The sequence below is a fragment of the Eptatretus burgeri genome, chromosome 2 (genome assembly GCF_056783735.1).
Source record: "Eptatretus burgeri isolate ZD-2024b chromosome 2, Ebu_testis_v1, whole genome shotgun sequence".
Lineage (NCBI taxonomy): Eukaryota > Metazoa > Chordata > Myxini > Myxiniformes > Myxinidae > Eptatretus > Eptatretus burgeri.
Genome location: NC_140962.1, coordinates 132,129,593 through 132,140,140, shown reverse-complemented (window position 1 = coordinate 132,140,140; position 10,548 = coordinate 132,129,593). Strand labels below are relative to the sequence as shown.

The 10,548-nt window shown below is 53.3% G+C and overlaps 2 protein-coding genes and 1 pseudogene across 2 annotated transcripts in view; 2 read left to right on the top strand and 1 right to left on the bottom strand.

The window, feature by feature from the left end:
- LOC147033170 (phospholipid scramblase 1-like) overlaps positions 1-10,548 on the top strand; it is a 145,711-nt gene that overhangs the window by 102,613 nt on the left and 32,550 nt on the right. The window lies entirely within an intron of this gene.
- The window catches only part of LOC147033171 (uncharacterized), a 64,157-nt gene that overhangs the window by 23,246 nt on the left and 30,363 nt on the right, over positions 1-10,548 (top strand). The gene's annotated exons all lie outside the window — the stretch shown is intronic.
- On the bottom strand, positions 3,164-6,162 carry LOC147033172 (uncharacterized; annotated as a pseudogene).

Sequence of the window (10,548 nt, the reverse complement as noted above, 5' to 3'; positions counted from 1 at the left end):
ACACACGCACGCACACACTGGCACGCACGCACACGCACACACACTGGCACGCACGCACACGCACACACTGGCACGCACGCACACGCACACACACTGGCACGCACGCACACGCACACACACTGGCACGCACGCACATACACACACACTGGCACGCACGCACACACACACACACTGGCACGCACGCACACACACACACACTGGCGCGCACGCACACACACACACACACACACTGGCACGCACGCGCGCACACACACACACACACACACACACACACTGGCGCGCACGCACACACACACACACACACACTGGCACGCACGCACACACACACACACACACACTGGCACGCACGCACACACACACACACACACACTGGCACGCACGCACACACACACACTGGCACGCACGCACACACACACACAGTGGCACGCACGCGCGCACACACACACACACACTGGCACGCACGCACGCACACACACACACACCACTGGCACGCACGCACACACACACACACACACACGCACGCACGCGCACACACACTGGCACGCACGCACACGCACACACACACTGGCACGCACGCACACGCACACACACACTGGCACGCACGCACACGCACACACACACTGGCACGCACGCACACGCACACACACACTGACACGCACGCACACGCGCACACACACACTGGCACGCACGCGCACACACACACTGGCACGCACGCACTGGCACGCACGCACGCGCACACACACACTGACACGCGCGCGCACACACACACTGACACGCGCGCGCACACACACACTGACACGCGCGCGCACACACACACTGACACGCGCGCGCACACACACACACTGACACGCGCGCGCACACACACACACTGACACGCGCGCGCACACACACACTGACACGCGCGCGCACACACACACTGGCACGCGCGCGCACACACACACTGACACGCGCGCGCACACACACACTGACACGCGCGCGCACACACACACTGACACGCGCGCGCACACACACACACACACTGGCACGCACGCACACGCACACACACACTGGCACGCACGCACACGCACACACACACTGGCACGCGCGCGCACACACACACTGGCACGCGCGCGCACACACACACTGGCACGCGCGCGCACACACACACTGGCACGCGCGCGCACACACACACTGGCACGCGCGCGCACACACACACTGGCACGCGCGCGCACACACACACTGGCACGCGCGCGCACACACACACTGGCACGCGCGCGCACACACACACTGGCACGCGCGCGCACACACACACTGGCACGCGCGCGCACACACACACTGGCACGCGCGCGCACACACACACTGGCACGCGCGCGCACACACACACTGGCACGCGCGCGCACACACACACTGGCACGCGCGCGCACACACACACTGGCACGCGCGCGCACACACACACTGGCACGCGCGCGCACACACACACTGGCACGCGCGCGCACACACACACTGGCACGCGCGCGCACACACACACTGGCACGCGCGCGCACACACACACTGGCACGCGCGCGCACACACACACTGGCACGCGCGCGCACACACACTGGCACGCGCGCGCACACACACACTGGCACGCGCGCGCACACACACACTGGCACGCGCGCGCACACACACACTGGCACGCGCGCGCACACACACACTGGCACGCGCGCGCACACACACACTGGCACGCGCGCGCACACACACACTGGCACGCGCGCGCACACACACACTGGCACGCGCGCGCACACACACACTGGCACGCGCGCGCACACACACACTGGCACGCGCGCGCACACACACTGGCACGCGCGCGCACACACACACTGGCACGCGCGCGCACACACACACTGGCACGCGCGCGCACACACACACTGGCACGCGCGCGCACACACACACTGGCACGCGCGCGCACACACACACTGGCACGCGCGCGCACACACACACTGGCACGCGCGCGCACACTGACACACTGGCACGCGCGCACACACTGACACACTGACACGCGCGCACACACTGACACACTGACACGCGCGCACACACTGACACACTGACACGCGCACACACACTGACACACTGACACGCGCACACACACTGACACACTGACACGCGCACACACACTGACACACTGACACGCGCACACACACTGACACACTGACACGCGCACACACACTGACACACTGACACGCGCACACACACTGACACACTGACACGCGCACACACACTGACACACTGACACGCGCACACACACTGACGCACTGACACGCGCACACACTGACGCACTGACACGCGCACACACTGACGCACTGACACGCGCACACACACTGACGCACTGACACGCGCACACACACTGACGCACTGACACGCGCACACACACTGACGCACTGACACGCGCACACACACACACTGACACACACACACTGACACACTGACACACACACACTGACACACTGACACACTGACACACTGACACACTGACACACTGACACACTGACACACTGACACACTGACACACTGACACACTGACACACTGACACACTGACACACTGACACACACACACACTGACACACTGACACACACTGACACACACTGACACACACTGACACACACTGACACACACACACTGACACACTGACACACACACACTGACACACTGACACACACACACTGACACACTGACACACACACACTGACACACTGACACACACACACTGACACACTGACACACACACACTGACACACTGACACACACACACTGACACACTGACACACACACACTGACACACTGACACACACACACTGACACACTGACACACACACACTGACACACTGACACACACACACACACACACTGACACACTGACACACACACACACACACACACTGACACACTGACACACACACACACACACACTGACACACTGACACACACACACACACTGACACGCGCACACACACTGACACAGTGACACACTGACACGCGCACACACACTGACACACTGACACACACACACTGACACACTGACACACACACACTGACACACTGACACACACACACTGACACACTGACACACACACACACTGACACACACACACACACACTGACACACACACACAGACACACACACACACACACACACACAGACACACACACACACACTGACACACACACACACACACACACTGACACACACACACACACACACACTGACAGACACACACACACACACACTGACAGACACACACACACACACACACTGACACACATACACACTGACACACACACACACGCATCAGACGCCCAACTTTTTCGAAAATATTACAACTCTAAATCGGCGGTATGATTTTTTTTCGATTTGCAGAATAAATGTTATTTTTTTATTTGTAAAATTTCATGAAATTCCGAAATCATCAACCGGGTCCACATCGGCCTGGAATTTTGTTCTAAATCGACTTCCGAGACAAAATGAGAAACTCCCACTCGGCCCCACTAAAAACCCTATCGATTCATATCCATCAACACCAAGTCCTCACAGACATAAAACGACAAGAAAATACTTATTGGACAAACCGAAGCGACTTTAATTCATATGGTCAGGCCAAACAGATGCCAACAGTTATCAAGTAACAAGTCAGCATTCAGATGTGGCAACTTTGTTCAGTCTATGATTTCGACTTTCGCTTCCTAAGATATGGGAGCCATTTTCTGTCTTGTTCCACGACTTGCTGGACACTCTGATATTTCTCTTCCGTTCTGGCAGATTGCAGGAAGTCCGTGCTCAGTTTCACCGCCCTTTCAGCAGCATCGTTTGTCACGTTGAGTGATCTCGCTTTACATTTTGATGTCATGAATGAGGTGAGATCATCCCACTTATCCACGTCCTCCAACTGAAAATCGCTGTCAAGATCGAGTAATCTGAACATGAACCACGAGTCCTCGGTTACAAGGTCAGCAAATTTTGTTTGGATCTTTATATCGGCTGGAAAGGTAGGTTTTCCAAATCCAGTGCCAAAACGCTCCTTGGGCAAGTTCTGCATCAGATCATCGTCTGGTTTCAATTCAATGAGCTTGTCAGCAAGCCCGCGTCGTTCACCGTCAGGGACAAGTTCGCTGAATAAGGCCAACGACACCATTTCTGCGGTGAGATACCATGAATGTCGTTTGAAGGTTTCTCTAGCGCTGTCTGAGATTGGCTCACTGATTTTAGCGTTCTGTAGTATGTCCTTGTAAAGGGTCAAATCATTCCATGGTGAATCTGTAGCGCGAGAAGAGGTCGCCCACCACTTTAAATAAATCAGTGCCACGAACGTTACGAATTCTCGTATCTTGGGGACCTGCTTCTGTGTCGCAACAGTACCAAGCGGTATTGTCTCTATTTGCTGTTCCAGTAATGCCATTTTCAATGAGTAGATGACTTTTGCCATCCATCTGGCCTTGTGAATCGCTCCTGGCCGACAGAAATTTAAATCGGCTTCATTCTGTCCCAGATACGCGTGTACAAGCTTGGCGAACTCTTCGTAGTCCTCCTTCTGATACTCTATACTAGAGGCTGCGATAATCGGTTTCAGCTCTCCAGTCCTGGATGAGGACTTGTGCTTCATCATCGTAGGAATCCATATTGAACGTACGCAATAACACATCGTTAGTGTGTGTTACAGAGTCAAAATTCGTGCGAAATCTCTGAAATACAGATACATCAGGGGATTTGGATGACTCAATGTTGAGATCAGAAAAAAAACGTGTCCGATTATGAGCTGGCCCACATAGTGTCGACAGGCGGACCACAACAGCGCTCTTCCTAGGTCATTCTGGATGGCGATGCATGCAGCGCTAACATGACCAGTGTTTCCTTGATGCGGTGTCAAACACCATATTCACAATATTTTCAGTGCAGTTCCAGGAACTCACCAATTGCATAGTATGCTCACTGATAATCTCACCAGCACGTCGGTCACTTCCCGTCGGATAATGGGGAGTGCCCAGTAATTTCACATCTGTGGAATCGCCAACAAGAACTGCCATTCGTTCCTCAGTCACGTATTGATTTGTCAATGACTTCATTTTCTTTGAGTCCCAGTGAAGCGATGCCACCTTGGGTGGCATCCACAACTCCTTCACCGATTTATCAATCTTCCCTCCAATTGATCTTCTGGCCCTATCTGCACGAGAATACGACATACAAACTTTGGACGAGTCCCCTCCACATTCCTCAATCACAGCTGCTGTGAAAGATGCTTGCTGTGTCGGAGTCATGTTCATTCGCGTAGCTTACGATACCAAACGCGGAGATTTGAGAATGTCGTGTGGAATGAATGCCGATGTCCCAGGGCGGGATGTTCTATGGTGGCTCCGTTTGGGCGTGAGTGAATCAAATGTGGTGGGCTCAGTGCTATTGTCTTCTGCTCCCTCACTAGCACTATCCTCCAGCTGAACTTGTGAGAGAAAATCCTCCATTTCCACATCACAACGGCATTTTCTATTGGTTTCTTTCTGCTTCTGCTCTTCACTTCTTTGGATCTGATGAGCCAACTTCTTGTCATGACAACCAAATGAAGCCACACGATTTGTTTTCATCGATTTTAGGAATTCTATATCTTCAGTGTTTTTCATCGATGTTTCAGCATTCGGTGTCCACAACGGAAATGTTTGCTGGAAGCTCGACCGATTCCCTTCTAATTTCGCGATGACTGCTGGTGACTATCTTCTTTCAATCGGAGTTTCTCGCAGTTTGGCGTTTCGATCCACTAATGCAATTATTTTCTCACATCCTCGTTTTGAGCATATCATCGGTATGTTGGCTTTGTGGTAAAATGGCACGACCTTTTCCAGGACGATTTTCGCGATATCATGTTTTGTGAAATTTTCGGCTGGTCTCTGCATCTGATGGTATTTGAAACACCTCAACACAACCTCAAACCCGTGATCTCGGCATCCTCGATGGTTATTTTGGCTCCCAAACCGAATATCTGGCTTTGGCGACGTGTTCCTGGCTTACCTCCGTCCTTACACGCATCTTGTGCTTGATTTTCCATCATTTATTACGACAAGAAATACGAGAAAATGAAACGCAGCCTGTAAAATAGCTCCGACAAATAGATGACAGGAACCTGGATTTCCCGGAAGTGCTAGTTTTGTTTTCAGAGAATGGTTTGTGGTGTGAAACGAAGTTTATTAAAAATAAAAAAACTTTCAACTGAGTATTTTGGGGTCATAAGATGTAAGTTAGAAATGTAGGATGGATGGTTCAACGTCAAAATCAACTTTATCGTGGACCCGGTAGATGACCTCGCAAAGTTCTGATGTTGTGTCATTGATAGGAACATAGAAAACACCCTGCCGATGCAGAACTTTGACATCGGGGCGTCTGATGCGTGGTAACGCACGCACACGCACACACATACGCCAACAAACACACACGCACACACACACGCTAACAAACACACACACACGCACACACGCACACACACACGCTAACACACACGCTAACACACACACACACACACACACGCACACACACATGCTAACAAACACACACGCACACACACACACACACACACACACACACACACACGCACACATACGCTAACACACACACATGCACACACACATGCTAACAAACACACGCACACACACGCACACACACATACACAAACACACACACATGCACACACACACATGCTAACAAACACACGCACACACACACACTAACAATCACAAACACACACGCACACACACACACACGCTAACAAACACACACGCACACGCTACCAATCACAAACACGCACGCGCACACACACACACACACACACTAACAATCACAAACACACACACTAACAATTACAAACACACACGCACACACACACACACGCTAACAATCACTAACACACACACACACATGCTAACAAACACACACGCACACACACACGCTAACACACACACGCTAACACACACATGCGCTAACAAACACACACGCTAACACACACATGCGCTAACAAACACACACGCTAACACACACATGCGCTAACAAACACACACGCTAACACACACATGCGCTAACAAACACACACGCTAACACACACACGCTAACACACACACGCACACACACATGCGCTAACAAACACACACGCTAACAAACACGCACACACACACTAACAAATACACATGCACGCACACACACGCTAACAATCACACACACGTGCACACACACGCACACGCACAAACAGCTCTCTTATGGTATAGATAATGATCATTCGGAAAGGGAATTTATTCCCCAATAATCCCCGTTGCCAGGTGAGGAGGGCGAGGCTTTTACTGAAAGGCAAACAAAACCGTTTGGCGCTTCCGCTTCCTGAGAGATTGTTATTAGTGAGACTCAGGTCTACACCCTTCATCTCGAGACATCACGATCTTCTTCTCTTGGCCTTCTACTCGTCCTTATCGTGCATATCAAACCGCTTTCTGTTCATTGGGACTCGTGTGTGTGTGTGTGTGTGTGTGTGTGTGTGTGTGTGTGTGTGTGTGTGTGTGTGTGTGTGTGTGTGTGTGTGTGTGTGTGTGTGAGCCGTTTCGCGCACTCCCGGGCACATGGAGTTGTCAACAGCAGGTAAATTGCTCGATCTGTATATATAACTACTGCCGTGGATTCCTGAGAGTGGCGATTTATAGTGTTGCCTTGGTGAGACAGAAAATGTTGTAAATTCAATATCGTATAATGTACCAACAGCGTTCAATATGTTCTCGTAACGGGGTTGAGCGCAGTCCAAGAAACACTAACTTCTTGTTTATTTCACTGCAGTGTAATTTCAGATAAGTTAATTGGTGATGAAGTATTTTTATTTACGAAATGTATGATTATTATTTCTACATTTCCCAGCTGATGATCCAGGAACTCATTTTAAGTTTAAGAGATTATTCATGTTCTTCATATCTTTCTCTGCCTCTCATATGGCATTGGCTAACCCACGTTGTGGACCCATGTTCGGAGAGCTTCTGGGATTAAAGGGTCAAAACGTCAATGATGGCTAGTTCTCTTCTGATTATCCGGATGGCCATTGAATCAGCCACTCAATAACCCGAAGGAATTGTTAATCTCTTTCTCTGTCCGATGGCAAGTTTGGGGTGTTTCCACATGGGAAGGATTTCACGAACTGGTTTTACCAGCAGTAATTATGGCAGGAATTTAGAATTTGTTCCAGAATGTTGAAGATGCCGTGGGATCTTTAACGTCCACCAGCTGTAATGAGATGTGCCAATTATAGAGCACCAATGAGTCTTCCAAGGGATCTGTGTACAGGGCAGAGGCTGGGAAGGCACGGGCAAGGGCAGAGGGTGGGAAGGCACGGGCAAGGGCAGAGGCTGGGAAGGCACTGGCAAGGGCAGAGGCTGGGAAGGCACGGGCCAGGGCAGAGGCTGGGAAGGCACGGGCCAGGGCAGAGGCTGGGAAGGCACGGGCAAGGGCAGAGGCTGGGAAGGCACGGGCAAGGGCAGAGGCTGGGAAGGCACGGGCAAGGGCAGAGGCTGGGAAGGCACGGGCAAGGGCAGAGGCTGGGAAGGCACGGGCAAGGGCAGAGGCTGGGAAGGCACGGGCAAGGGCAGAGGCTGGGAAGGCACGGGCAAGGGCAGAGGCTGGGAAGGCACGGGCAAGGGCAGAGGCTGGGAAGGCACGGGCAAGGGCAGAGGCTGGGAAGGCACGGGCAAGGGCAGAGGCTGGGAAGGCACGGGCAAGGGCAGAGGCTGGGAAGGCACGGGCAAGGGCAGAGGCTGGGAAGGCACGGGCAAGGGCAGAGGCTGGGAAGGCACGGGCAAGGGCAGAGGCTGGGAAGGCACGGGCAAGGGCAGAGGCTGGGAAGGCACGGGCAAGGGCAGAGGCTGGGAAGGCACGGGCAAGGGCAGAGGCTGGGAAGGCACGGGCAAGGGCAGAGGCTGGGAAGGCACGGGCAAGGGCAGAGGCTGGGAAGGCACGGGCAAGGGCAGAGGCTGGGAAGGCACGGGCAAGGGCAGAGGCTGGGAAGGCACGGGCAAGGGCAGAGGCTGGGAAGGCACGGGCAAGGGCAGAGGCTGGGAAGGCACGGGCAAGGGCAGAGGGTGGGAAGGCAAGGGCAGAGGCTGGGAAGGCACGGGCAAGGGCAGAGGCTGGGAAGGCACGGGCAAGGGCAGAGGCTGGGAAGGCACGGGCAAGGGCAGAGGCTGGGAAGGCACGGGCAAGGGCAGAGGCTGGGAAGGCACGGGCAAGGGCAGAGGCTGGGAAGGCACGGGCAAGGGCAGAGGCTGGGAAGGCACGGGCAAGGGCAGAGGCTGGGAAGGCACGGGCAAGGGCAGAGGCTGGGAAGGCACGGGCAAGGGCAGAGGCTGGGAAGGCACGGGCAAGGGCAGAGGCTGGGAAGGCACGGGCAAGGGCAGAGGCTGGGAAGGCACGGGCAAGGGCAGAGGCTGGGAAGGCACGGGCAAGGGCAGAGGCTGGGAAGGCACGGGCAAGGGCAGAGGCTGGGAGGCTCAGGCCGACTGGCAGGGTCTTCACGCAGCCATCAAACTTCTAGACTAGTCTCCCATGTCTACTTTCTCTGACAGCCATAGCCAGAGGTATTCCTCTGGGAATTCTTTAAAAGAAACTTGCTCTCCCTCATGCACAGATTTATCCCCTCTCGTCTTCAGTTGTCCTCCCCTTCCTCACACCCATGGTTCACTGAAGCTTGTTGTGAGGCAGTTGTCCTGAAACAACTTGCCTTTGCTTCATGGAAGGCAAACTCAACTGAGGGTAATCTCAGTTCTTTCCATAAAGCTCGGACCAAGTGTGTGTCCACCCTCAGGAGAGCCAGAAAACAATATATTTATAATCTCAAATCTGAACTCTCAAACCTGTCTCCCTCCTCCAAATTGTGGTGGTGCAAAAGTCTTGCTGGTGCATGTTCCCACTCCATTCACTCCTTCACCTCAAATGGCTGCATAGCTGACACTGCACGTGAAAAGGCTGAATGCCTAAACTCTGTGTTTGCTTCTGAATTTGGTGTCCCAAACCCATCGCTTTCTATACCCACCTTACCCAGTCACACCCAGCTAGCTGTCCCTGGACTCTGTGTCCTTTTCTCCTGGCAAGGTGGAGAGCTTGCCGTCAAACCTCGACTCAGATTCTGCCACCAGTCCAGACGGCGTCAGCCCACGTGTCCTAAAAACCTGTTCCTCTGCTCTTGCTCACCCTCTCTCTGTTCTATTCACCCTCTCATTTACTCAAGGACATCTGCCATCTGTCTGGAAATCAGCAAACATTACTGCCCTGCATAAAAAAGGTGCAAAAACAGATCCCTGCAACTACAGACCAATCAGCCTTCTCCCATTCATCGGTAAGGTTATGGAATCCATCATCGCTTCAGACATTAAATCCTTCCTCTTGTCCAATGGCTTGATTTCCAATCATCAATTTGGTTTCAGACCAGGTCACTCTACCCTGGATATGCTGCTTCTGCTCTCCCACCAATGGATGGAGGTCCTCAATGCCAGACATGAAATCAGAGCCATATCCCAAGACATATCACGTGCT